Below are 14,157 nucleotides of genomic sequence, written 5' to 3'. Positions count from 1 at the left end.
CTTCCCACCTTTCGCTTTGTTCCTAGCCCCCTAAATTTAAGTCAAAAGCAAAACACAGTTTCCCGATATATGGATAGGTGGCTTAAAACCAAAAAAAATCGCTGTTCTGATTTTTTTGGTAGGGTACTGTACCTTGTCCTCAACAAACTGATAAAACATACACCATTATTATCCCCAGTTTCTGCCCTTCTTTTTGTTGTACGTGCGCTACAATCCAAATGAACAAAGGGGAGAGCGAAAATCATCCGAATGTAAAACCCCAAGTCTGTATTGAGTCAAATTCATTTTAATTAAGGTGGTAGTTATAGTATGGCTGTAAGGGTATAATAATACGATTCTGCCAAATTGATTGATTAGTTCTCACGATCGGGTCGTAATTTCGATTACTTGTCAAAGAAAATCAAGAAGTTGAATTAATACAAACCAAAAAGAAAAAGCGTAAAGATAGCCTGCGGCGTCGGTATTTTGCTATGGGTAAGGGACCATAATGGATATGTCACTAAGAATCACTGTTTCGGTTATGTCTACAGCCATCTATCTCGAATAAAACCAAGGGTTAAAAGAAATGGACATGTCCACTTCCTGTTAGATCGGCTGAGACAAAATAAAAAAATATTACGTCACCGTAGTAGATTAAAATTTTAAAAGGAGAATAGTGATGGCCTTCTCAGATTAGCAACGTGAGGGAGTCAAGGGACTGATATCACTGAAATTCACGTTATTATGGCAAGTTTCTCGTTGGGTCTTGCATTTATTTCACAATCGGATTCCAATCTTATTTTATTTTGTTCTTATTATATGTTGAATGCTACTGTTAGAGAAAATGGAGCAGGTTCTGTGGAATTCCGCTGTGAATTAGAACATCATAAAAAAACTGTCAATGCAGTCCAATTCTCACAAAATGGGGAAATTCTAGCTTCTTGTGATGATGGTATTGTTCATCTTTCAAAAGAAGTTCTGAATATTTCCTGTATTTAATGTTGAATGTTTGAAATTCATGGACGCAATTATTGTGCTTTGGACGATGAAACCTAAATCAAGTCAAGTAAAAAATCAAGAACAAAGGACTCATCAAAAAGTAAGGGACATATGGAAGATGTATTTAATCTTTGCTGGTCTCCTGACAGCTTGTCTCCAGGCAACTTGCCCCGGCGGCGGGGTAAGTTGGCCAGTAAAAGTGTCACAATAAAATGGTTGTTTTGGTAAGAACTAGTTTTGTATTGCTTATTTTTTCGATGCCATCTTTTAGGCGAGATATTAATTAATAATTTGAGACAAAAAAAAATTTATAAAATAGGTCTGTCAAGGACCGGTGTGTAAAAAGTGAGCCAACTAGCCCCGGTCTCCCCTACATTACAACCGCCGTACCGACTTGGCCTGGTATTTTGTCTATATCGACACAGTTCTTGCATAAGATTTATAGTTTCCACGTTTCTCTTTCAGGTCTAGCAATGGATGGATCATAGCCCAGGTAGCATTGGATGTCATTGGGATGTCTATTTGATATTCCCATGTCATTTTGATGTTCCTGTCAATTAGTTGACATGAATTTGACATGAATTTGTTATAAATTATTTGACATCCCATGTATGATACGAAATGGATATGTATGTGACATTACATTTGTTAATGAAAAATTCTAATCTATTTTCTGATATTTTTTAATGTATTATTTACTGTACAAAAATTGACATCAATTTTTGTATATGCAAATCACGTGAATTTGACATTCAGTAATTTTACGTAAATTAAAAACATGCGAAAATAATGTGTAAAATTTGACATCATATTTAAAATATCATAACGACATGTTATTGATGTAACGTTTTCCGATACAATTTTTTGAAATAAAAAATTGACATGAAATTGATATATTAATATTGACATCATATTTCAAATAAGAAAATGACTTGCTATTGACATTCTTTTTTAAATATCATTTTTCGAATAAAAAATGGACACGTACTTTAAGTGTAAAATTCAATATCATTTTTAAAATATCATAACGACATGTTATTGATGTAACGTTTTCCGATACAAATTCTTGAAATGCAAAATTGACATGAAATTGATATATTAATATTGACATCATATTTCAAATAAGAAAATGACTTGCTATTGACATTCTTTTTTAAATATCATTTTTCGAATAAAAAATGGACACGTACTTTAAGTGTAAAATTCAATATCATTTTTAAAATATCATAACGACATGTTATTGATGTAACGTTTTCCGATACAAATTCTTGAAATGCAAAATTGACATGAAATTGATATATTAATATTGACATAATATTCCAAATACTTGCTATTGACATGCTTTTCGTTATATCATTTTTCGAATAAAAAATGGACACGTAATTTACAAATTTATGTTCACATCGTTTTTCTTTTACAATTTATGCTATGAAACGGACATTTAAATGATGTACTATTTTCTATATAATACATTTTCAAATAGAAAATGGACATCTTAATAAATAAATTAATGCTGTTTAACATCCTTTTTGAAATATGAAACGCACACATTAATCTTCCACTGCTTTTACCAATAACATATATTTTTTTAACTGCCCAAATAAAATTGAAAGGATAGATCACATGAAACTGACGTGCAGTGAACCAAAATTGTGTATTTATCAAAAGTATTTGCAAACTACTTGTCAAGTAGATCAATTTTCATTTATACATATCACATTTTCCAACTTGAAATATTTTCAAGCATGCATCCCTTTCCTTTTATTAAAATTATATCGATTTCTGAAAACGTAAGTATTCTATCGTATAATATTAAGTTTAAGTACTAGTTTTTTCGACCAACACGCCCGCTACCCTCTAACTCTTATTTTCTATACTAACAAAGACTATAAAACTTTCTAAGTCCTTACGTACAGGTTCAAATGTAATTCATAAATATATATCACTTAAATAAGTCAATTGGTCAAGTGGTTAGCGAGCTGAGCTCGGAAGTCAAAGGTTGAAGGTTCAATACAGGCCCATGTCGTATCTTTTATTAGTCTTCTATACAACCCCGAACGTTTCGTATTGCGATACGATACAAATTTTTCGGGTTTGGGAACCCCAGATCTGGTTTAGCGAGAATTTAGGGCGTTTATAGTTGTTAAGTTTTTTAACAGTGATATCTAATTCATGCATTTTTATTGATATCAATGTCATGCGGTTTAATTGACATCCATTTAAGGCAGTGTTTTGTATATCTTTGTTATAAACATAATTAGACGTGGTTTCAATGTCATACGGAGAAAAAATATTCAAACGTCATTTTCATGTGACAAAATTGATGTTATTTTTTCATGTCCAAACGAACTTCGTTGGCGCGACAACATTGATATCCAAACGATATTACTCTTTTCATTCTTTTTTTGTCTAAAAGTTGATGTCAAAAGTATTTCAACAGCACATCAAAACGACATGAAAATTGTTACCTGGGAGTCGCTTAATCTATGGATGGCTACTGATCGATTGTAACGTTCAGTGATGGCGAGCTTGAAAAACCTTATGAGAACGTGAAATGTGTGGAGGAAGCAGTCTCGCCAAATTTACCATCCAGTTTCCAAACATTACTACAGGGGGAAAAATTTCACGAAACTGTTCCAAGCATCCAGCCACAAAACTCCGTTAGATGTATGGCAGTGTGCCTTTTTTAAATTCCGGTTTCTAAATAAACTTACGGTTCTGTAAACTCGTGCCACGCGAAAAAGAACTTAATTTTCGTGATCCTCGTCAAATGGCAAATATGGGGTCAGGTTCATGCCTCAGCTGAAAATCCGAAATCGCAAATTTTCCTAAATTCAGGAAATTTTTGGTTTTCGTCAAATCGACCCCAAATTTTACGTACATTACGAATGTTGGTTTGATTTGAAGACACATCAACAGTTGAGGAGCTATCGCTTAATTCCGGTATACTTGCTAAAAAATTGTCATGAAACTAGCAAATGAACTTTGTTGTGTGTAAAGTTTTCAATATCGCAAGCTTTGTTTAACAAATAATAATGTGCGCTCCCAAATTTTTGAACAAAAAATCTGATGAGTGTCACCTGTAAGCAAGTTCAATTGTCATTTGTTGCCACATCACTTAATGAGAATTGTTTTCTCTTTATTCAGATAATGCAGAGCAGACGCTGAAAAGATGGACATCAAAAGATCATCCGTCTCTAAAAAATATCAGCTTGGATCATCATTTTTTGTTGTTATTTATGTTTAATATGTTTCTTGTTTGTGTACCCGTTGGCTGCCACCCTTTTTATTCCCCTCGTTAGCTTCCTAGCACCGGTCTGCAATCAACACTGTTCGGACGAATTTTCCCTTGTATTCTTCTATCCTGGTTCAGACTATGGAAGCTGATTGGCAATAAATAAAATATAGTACAGGAACGGCTGCAAAGTAATGGAAAGCGGACTGCGCAAGACACACATATCACATACCTCTTCGGATTTAATGTCCTTGTAGCGAACCCATTTGGCTAACGATTTCCTCCTATATTCCAGTAGAAAATGTTCAGTAAATTCTGGTTCTTGGCCGTTGCCGAATTGTCGTATCGAAATAAATTGAAAACAATTTAAATAACGAACCACATTCACATGATCGCCACAAACACCAATCTTGGTCTCAATCCAAACATGGTAAAACTTTTATCAATGTGCAATTATTTTAATTTGTAATTACTTTTTAAAGAACGGAGCCGACGGAGCCAACAAAAACGGGAATGGGTCCTATAGTTTACTCGTATACATAGTATAGCTCTGCATAAAGGGAGAAGTGTTCCTTGTGGTATTTTATTAAGCTATTTTGAGTTCAGCAGGCGAGATACAACCCGTACGAAACTTTTAGCTATTTCTTTACTAGAATATAGCTACGAAGTTAGGGGTATATAGCTAGGAATTTTCAGGTCAAAAATTTTAAATTCCACATTGGGAATTTTAGAGTAGTTTTAGCTTTGAATTTGCTAGCTAGATTTCTTAGATTGAAGGTAGCTTGAAATTTTCTCGCTACCATACCAATTGATGAAAAGAGAATTTTGCGCGCATTCCCATTGTTAACAGGGTCACCCATCCATTTACTACCGTAGAATTCTTTGCTGCACTATTTTACCTATTGTCGCTGGTGATACAATAAAATTATTTGATGGTACTATATGTGTGTCTATAATTCTTCACATAGACTTCTAATTAAAAAACTAATGAGAAGCTTGTATAAAGATAAACCATTTTTAATGTAAACAAATATTTTCAAAATTTCAGCTATTGCCCATACACATATAGAATTATGCTATGCTTTTTTTTAGGTTATACATAAAAAAAATCTGTATGCATATATTTTGTGTCTAGGACCACCCCACATGTCGCTTTTTTAACCTATTATTTTTTAATCACGATTTATTCCGATCACATTAAGCGAAATAACCCTAGATTAAAAATTCAATACTAGAATAAGCTGAAAAAGTTAGGAAATATATTAGGGGGGAAATTTCTAGCTGATTTTAAGGTTAATTATTTCAAGCAAGATCAGGAAACGCCCTAGCTTGGAAAATAAAAGCTGAAATCTGCTAAAAAAAGTGGAGTGAAACCCTAGATTAAAATTTCCATACTGGAATTAGCTTACAGTTAGGTAAAATATTTAGGGGGGAAAATTCTAGCTGGTTTTAAGGTTTATTTTTTCAAGCAAGATAAGAAAACGACCTAGCTTTGAAAATAAAAGCTGATATCTGCTAAAAAAAGGGGAATTATTTTGAGATGACAAATTTTGAGGTATTTGCAGCATGATAAAAGGTTTGATTTTTTAGCCTAGCACCGCGTGAGCTGTTATTAGCGGTTATTAGCTAACAGTAAAATTTTAAGCTAAAAGTTTCGTACGGGAAGTAGAAAACTACAGCTTTTCCCCTCAAGTATCTGTAAACGTTGAATAAAAATTTGCATGGCCGGGCAAGAAATGTCTCTACTAAACAGATAAAGAAAGCCAATCCCGATCCGACGGTTAAAATAAGTAATGCGCCGTTTAAATCTGACATACGGAGGCTTTTCGGTCCGGTATGGAATTGCCTGACGTCACCACATTTACCACCCGATGGAGGCCAATAAATAACTTTTTTTCCCTTTTTTGCTTGCTATTTAACTCAATTTCCTCCCTGAATGCATTCAAACGAAAAAAAGATAGAATACTATGTTAGCAACCTATCCCTTTTTGTCGAAATAGGGAGTCGACTAAGCTCCGAGTATAACGGCTGTCTTACGAACAAATGTCCAGTACAGGGGGAAAATACGGAACAATAAACTAAGAAGGGAAGTGGCCGTAACTTTCAGTGAATCTCTCGTTTTCCTTTCAAGTTCAAGTGACTAAAAGGTGGTGGTTTAGCTCTCTTGTGCTCGTAGCTTTTCAAATTTACGAAAAGGAAAGAAGGCTGAGCTATTTCGAGCGTAAAATTTAAAAAAAATCCGATGCAAGTTCTCATGGAAAGCATCAATGACCGAAAAAAAAAACAGTGTGGGTAGGTCAACTATGAACTCACGGATAGAATAGATGGAATGAACAATAAGTTATTTAGCACACTGATTGTTCTTTTTTATCTTGCTTTTGTCACCACTAGAACTTAACACCTATTTCTGTTTGGAACCACTAACTGCCTGCCACTTCCTTAAAAAAATAAGAATTAAAAAGAACAATTACAATATCTAAACTCATGATATCGTTTCCATCTAACAATGACAAAACATTTAAGGGAATAAAATAAACACGAGTCTTTTCTCAATGAATAGATGGGAGTAACGATACGCAGGTTAAGCTTGAAAGGCGAATGATACATGACTTCGCTGCTCAGTTCGGTTTGACACGAATTTTAAAATTAAATATTGATGTGATGTGCGTGCGTGATCAGACAATCCAGTGAAGTAACAAGAGATTATTTAAACCGGCAACTTAGGTCCCACAATGTGGAAGCTTCTTTCGAAGTAAATGTTCCAATTGGTAAATAAAATTTTGATCTTCATCGGTGGTGGATAGTGCTACGCATGTAGGATAGACGCGAACTCGGAACAATCATCGCGTAATACAAGGTGACTGTTTCAAGTTGTGAAACTGTAGCTTGCCAGAAGGGGAATCGGACACTGGCTACCTTTTCCACTGGCTACCGATGGGGGTGACACTTGCTACACCGACAGTGGCTACCTATATAAAGTGACACTGGCTACCCACAGATGGTTACATTTTCTTAGCTACCCGGAACGGTGCGCAACCCTTTATACAATTTACAATCCTTCGGGGAATTTTGAGGGTGATTCTCATACCAGCCCTACTAACACAGCGATGTACCATGGATATGACTGCAGCGTAGGGGAGACTGGAGTAAAACGGGACGGTTTTTGTTTCCCCCCTATATCTCCCAAACTAATTATTGAATTTCTTTAAAATTTTGTTTTTATGTATTCCATATTGTAATGAACCCCCCATATTTTTTATATAATTTAATAATGAACCATTTCCCCATAAAATACCTTTAAAGTTTCCTCAGATTTGTGGGAGGGGCCTATTTTGGGGGGTAATTGAGGACACTGGGGTGGGTGATGAGGGACGTCCTCCGTTTTCGCCTTAAAATTCATCAATAAAATTGAAAAAAATTGAAAAAGTGTTCCACTGCATATACTCTTTGAGTTTATAAATGTTTCAAATTGATTATTGTGTTAATGAACCTTTTTTCTTATAAATACAAAAACCCTTATGGAGCAGTAGGACATCCTGCGTTGCTAGGTAACGAAATCGAGCCTCTTAAAAATGCTGTACGCTGATTGGTCCGTAACTGTCCCAAATTAGCCAAAAACAGCTGTCCCGATTTCCCGGTTTAGACACTTTTTTTTTAAAGTTCATACTGTCTAAACTAATCGATCTAAAATTATAATTTCTGTTTTAAACGATCAAGAAATGAATCAGCTTCATTTCCATATTAAATTTACATGCCATTAGCGTTTATTTGTTTCTTCAAACATAAAATGGCGGAGACAAAAATTTCTAAAAAAAAACCGTTTTTTTGTTTTGTCAATAACTCATGCAGTTATTGACAAAAACCAACCAAATTTCATGCCAAATTAGATTATACAGATTTACATAACATACTAAAAATTTTTACAGTTTTATTAACATCTACTATTTTTCCCCCCTCTGTCCCTTTTGACCCGGTGTCCCGTTTTACTCCAGTCTCCCCTACTCCCAAGGATAAGGGAGATACAAACAGCATATCCATGGAATGCTTCATGTTTATCCTTATTTCCCCTTCCCCGCACGTACCATTTGTATGTCCCTTGAATATACCGGTTTGTGTATACACAGTATCATTAAATAACATCCATCTTTGGATATGATTTCTGTCAGAAATTAAAAGATAAAAGTCTACCCCGAGACTTGAACTACTGACCTTCATTTCCGTAGCTCACCTCCCTAACCATTTGACCAACTGTTCATACATTTGAGGAACAAATGTTTGTGTGTAGTGGAAATAGAGATATTCTTTAGCTTTTTCGTCCACTGTGTACCTTATATGGTTATACTGTGATGCACATTCTGTGTATGTACCAAATGGTATCACAACAAAATCATACCCCCGGGTATATTACTTTGACGTACAATCAGTATATTAATGAATATACGCTGGTGGATCTACGATGAATATTCTTTATTTCATCCCATCCTAGATCCTAATAAATTTATACCTACGCTATACTACCGCCCCCCAATTGCGACCTGGATCTATTCATCCCATATTAACCTACATCTTACATAAAGTGGATGGGCCGTGTTAGTAGGGAGCGTTAAAGAGCCTAGTTGTCTTCCTTTTTGCAAGGCCACCACCACCCAACAATTCTAGATATTTTCTACGTTAGGAAGTTTTCTAGTTGATTTCTAAGCCCTTTTTAAATACAACAAGTGTTTGGCTGATATAATTCACACTTAACAGGAGCCCTCGATGACATGAGCCAAAATTCAACAAATATCTTCCTGGTCACATCATATGGGTCATTGGTAGTTTGAGAGACTCGTTCCGTTTCTAATTATGTTTTCCCTGTGTAAATTCCCATAAGGAATCGGGGTCCCTTTAGTTTTAATTAATTTTTTAATTATTGGTGTCTGTAATCCAGTTCTTTTCTCATCGATCGTGTTCCCCGATTAATGGGAAACATTTTCATGTATGTATATTTATTTTACAGTAAGTATGTATTATAGTATGTTAACTTTAATTTGTTCATTATGATTCAGTCAATGATGAGAGCAACAACAGCAAGGAAGGAAACTGGCTTTAGTTATTCGAGCTTTTAAATTAATTTTAGCAACGATGTAAAACGTGAATACTGTCAAAAATTAAGTGATTTAGGGTTGATTGTTTGCCCTTTTGGCATAGAAGAACGTAAACTAATAGTTAACATTGATAAATTTCAAAAGTGTTTACCGAACATAACAAACCTTGACATACTCGACGATTTATACTACAATAGAAGTAGAACTGAGGAAAATAGACGAAAAAATCTTAAAAGTTTTGACAGCTACAAGAAGTATGAAGAAGGGTTTGTAATTAACAGAGCCTTGGTTACATTAACAAGTGGTAGTGTCATCGTGTTGGGAAAGGTATATTTATTTCATTACATTATGTTAAGTAAAAAGCAATAATCATTGAGATTTCATTACACAGGTGTTGAGATAAACGTCAATTTCATTGAGACCCCGTCATCTTTGGATTGCTCTGGATAATGCTAGTGGTGTCATTACTGCGCACTGTGATTGTCCAAATAGGTAGCTATATCATTTATTGTTTCAGCAAATGTACATTAATAATTTCTTTTGTCATTTAGATTATGTTTAACGTGTTCACATATTGGAGCTTTGCTCTACTGTGTTGCACAAATCAAAGAAGAATCTTGTGCGAGTAGAAAACAGGTATGGGAAGCATGACAACAGCAGGAAAACTTTGGTAAGAACAAACAATGTTCTGCACAAATTTATATTACCATCAAACATTTGTTTTATTAAGAACCTACCAAACACACTTGGAGATTTAACGGTTGGGAAACCGAAAAGTGATGTATTTGCCAAAACACAAAATTTTGACACATTAAGTGAGGAGAAATTTCAAACCTTGTTGAATACTATTGAAAAGGAGTCAAATCCTTTATAGAGATAGATTTAGAAATGTCAACCCATTTTTATTTTTGAAATCGACAAGGAAAACCAAAATGAAAAACATGTTTGTGTAAAGGTTTGTCTCTTCGGATAAAGAAACAAACCTCACAAGAACAATAAAACTCGCATGAGGCGATTTCCCCACAATGCTGTGTATTGGTACTGGAAAATAATCAAACTGGGTACATACCAATAATCAGAAGAAAGAAATGTGCACAGTAGCAAGTCTAGTCGCTGGGAAGGTAGGAAACAACAATGGCACAACTAACTAGTTAACATCATGTTTTATACCCAAGTTTTTCTATTGCCACGTAGTTGGCGCCTAACTACGCAGTTCTAGAAAACGCTTAAGTTACAACTGATGACAGGTGCGGAAATATAATAATACTTGGGTCACGTATATCCTTTATACGTGACGTTAAACGTTCATAAAGGCACGTTTAGGACACCCACAAAACTCACAAATATGAGTCAGAATGACATCATTAATCAATTAACAATTGGGTGCAACCAACATGTCCTCTCCGACTTAAGACAAGGCTGTGTCTGAAACTTCTTCATGTAACAGACAAAGCCATGTCTTAAGTTTTCCTTATTTTTATTACATTGCCTCCTTATATTTGTTATACATTTATTTTATCCCTTTTCAATTCACAGCATAAACGTCCAAACGTTTATATTCCCTTTCATAATTTTCTAAAAAAAATTCTGTTTTAATGGTATGGGTTACATAAAAAATTTCAGACACAGCCTTATCTTAAGTCGCAGAGCATATGTTGAGGGTTGCACATTTTGAGAATTTTTTTTCTTTTTTTCTTAGTATTTCTTTAAAAAACTTAAACCTTAGCGTAAAGCAATTATCAAGTTAACTTCAAGATTTGAAAAAAAAAACATTTTTTGAAAATTCTTCCCATTTTCATTGTTGGAGCTTGGATACGTTGCTTAAAAAGTCGGTAAATTTTTAATGTGTAGATATTCACACATGGCCTCCGGCGGTAAATTTGCAGGGTAGAAGTTGTGTTGTATTGACTCCGGCGGTAAATTTTCAGGATAGAGGATATTAACGTTTTGCCTCCGGCGATAAATTAGTAGTGGAATTTTTCACGCATTGCTTCCGGCTGTTTTTTTGTGTAAAAAAAGCGCTAGATCTAGCACAAAATATTCAACGAAACCGTTTATTGCTGTGCGAGCCGCTTAAAACAGATGACGGATTTCGCTTAGCGCTAAAATAACGGACGGACCCGCAATAAGCACTAAAATAATGAACGATCGTGCGCTACTCGTCTGCCCCGTGACCGCAATCGTATTCGTTGTCGCGTCCGTTTAATTAAATCGTGCGTGAATATCCTATGTCAGGCAATGCGTGAACATCTCTACCCTACAAATTTACCGCCGGAGGCCAATTGAATCTAGCAAAGGTTACACAATCACAGCAGCCTACGGTGTAGTGGCTATGGCTCTGGCTTTGATGTCAAGTATGGTGGTTCAAGCCCACTCCCGCCTAAATCGTTTATCGTGAATAACGGCGTGTCAGGGGATGGGTACGTATAGCCAAGATGCTGTACCGACGATATATCGTGATAGAAAATTTTTCAAGCAAAAAACACGGCGTTGACGCAAAACAATATATATATTTTTAAAATGATTAAATTTTAAATCTGAAATAGCATAATGGTTATAGCACTGGCTCTGTGATAAAGATATTCATGGTTCAATTCCAGTGATAGCCTTACTTTTTGTAGGGATAAATTTTTTTTTACGGATGCTTTTGTTAGCCATGACTCAGACAAGTCAAAATTTCGCAAAAAAAATTTTTTTACACAAAACTAAACAGTTAAATTAAAGAATATACATATTGAAAAAAAAACAGCCGGAAGCAATGCGTGAAAAATTCTACTACTAATTTATCGCCGGAGGCAAAACGTTAATATCCTCTATCCTGCAAATTTACCGCCGGAGTCAATACAACACAACCTCTACCCTGCAAATTTACCGCCGGAGGCCGTGTGTGAATATCTACATATTAAAAATTTACCGAATTTTTAAGCAACGTATCCAAGCTCCAACAATGAAAATGGGAAGAATTTTCAAAAATTTTTTTTTTCAAATCTTGAAGTTAACTTGATAATTGCTTTACGCTAAGGTTTTAGTTTTTTAAAGAAATGCCAAGATAAAAAGAAAAAAAATTCTCAAAATGTGCAACCCTCAACATTTGCTCTGCGACTTAAGATAAGGCTGTGTCTGAAATTTTTTATGTAACCCATACCATTGAAACAGAAAAATTTTTAGAAAATTATGAAAGGGAATATAAACTTTTGGACGTTTATGCTGTGAATTGAAAAGGGATAAAATAAATGTATAACAAATATAAGGAGGCAATGTAATAAAAATAAGGAAAACTTAAGACATGGCTTTGTCTGTTACATGAAAAAGTTTCAGACACAGCCTTGTCTTAAGTCGGAGAGGACATGTTGGAATTCAACATGATCCGTTACATATGTTGTATCCCTGTATCTGTGATTGTAAAAAGTCGAACAGTGAATTAATGATACGCTGCGCTAATGATGGTTGTACAAAAATGTTTCATAGGTCTTGTGTTAAAGTTAACCATTTAACCCGGGCCCAAACAAAATCAAATAAACTAAATTATCAAACACTAAGAAACACACTTTTTATAAAATAAAATACTATCTTAAACTGTAAAAAAAAACCTATCAAATAGCTATCTGGGTTTTATAAAAATATTTAAAGAAGTATAAAAAATTGAAAACTAAACGTTCAAAAAGTTTTTCCGATTCCCATTTTTTGTTTTTCCCATAAAACTCGCAAAATTCATCAGAAATTCAGGAAAAAAAGTCTAGAGGATAAATAAAATATCATTTTAATACGCTGTATTTATTTCAGAATTTTAAAACAAATTGTACATATCAAAACTGCCCTGTACATTTTAGCCCCGTGTCCCACATAGCCCCGGTCTCCCCTACTCTTACTCCTCCTTAGAAGACGGCATGCTTCTGATCCCAAACACAACAATTGTCGTTTTTTACACGACTTTTTTTGGGGAGAATACTTAACTGTATGTGACTAAAGTTAAAAGAACAGTAAACTATTTCCTCAGATAAAAATAAATGCTGCGTAAAGACAAGTAATAATAATCTTAATACGTTTCACGATTCGACAAATGTGCTCAAGACCAGTCTATGTCATGACTGCATGTGCTGCTGTGTTTGGCAGTCATTAGTATGGGCTGTTCGCACTAAGTAGTACAAAATTCGAACACGAGGGTGCGCGCACACACTGTTCACAAACAAGGGCGGGATTTATTTTAAAAGTGTCAGCGTCAGCTTCATCATCAATTCATTTTATATAATGGGGAATGGCTCTGTGAAAATATAAATTTGCCACTCATAGACAAGGAGAAATTCTGTAGGGGAGAGGGGGGCTAGTTGGCAGGGTCACTTTTTGTGAATTTTTTTGAATTTTTTTACCACACGGTTTGCAAAATGAATGAATGAATCAGATTCAGATTTCAATTCTCTATGAATTGATCGTATTTGTTTGCAAAATTCATTTACACGAAATTTTGAAATTGAGAAAAACTGCAAAAAAAGTATGCCAACCTGCCCCAGATATGGGATAAGTTGGCAGACGATCCTGAATGAATGAATGACGATCTCCATTGCTCCAAAATTTCTAGGTCGAATTTTGAAAACTTGCAACTCAGCATCTCGTGAGAAATCTGTATGCCAACATGCCCCTCAAAATTTCTGACAACTAACCCCACAGGGTGCTTTTTGAACAAATAAATTCATAACTAAATAAATTTTAAATGTAGAAATGTCGGGTTTCTTTTAAAAATAAGACAAACACTAATTCATTTTTGCTTGGGTTTTCTGACACTCTTAGAGTTTTATACTATGAGAAAAATAAAAAGTGCTGAGAGGCCCAAAATAACTTTTTGCCGTTTTTTTCATTTTG

The 14,157-nt window shown here is 34.7% G+C and overlaps 1 long non-coding RNA gene across 1 annotated transcript; it reads left to right on the top strand.

The window, feature by feature from the left end:
* Positions 1-9,594: 9,594 nt before the first annotated feature.
* On the top strand, positions 9,595-10,410 carry LOC124326803. Its single transcript, XR_006915850.1, has 3 exons — positions 9,595-9,627; positions 9,692-9,970; positions 10,031-10,410. It is a non-coding gene; the product is annotated as an uncharacterized LOC124326803 (long non-coding RNA).
* The last annotated feature ends 3,747 nt before the right edge of the window (positions 10,411-14,157 follow it).

The sequence above is a fragment of the Daphnia pulicaria genome, chromosome 2, assembly GCF_021234035.1.
Source record: "Daphnia pulicaria isolate SC F1-1A chromosome 2, SC_F0-13Bv2, whole genome shotgun sequence".
In the NCBI taxonomy this organism is placed as follows: Eukaryota; Metazoa; Arthropoda; class Branchiopoda; order Diplostraca; family Daphniidae; genus Daphnia; species Daphnia pulicaria.
This window is presented reverse-complemented; position numbering and strand designations above follow the sequence as displayed.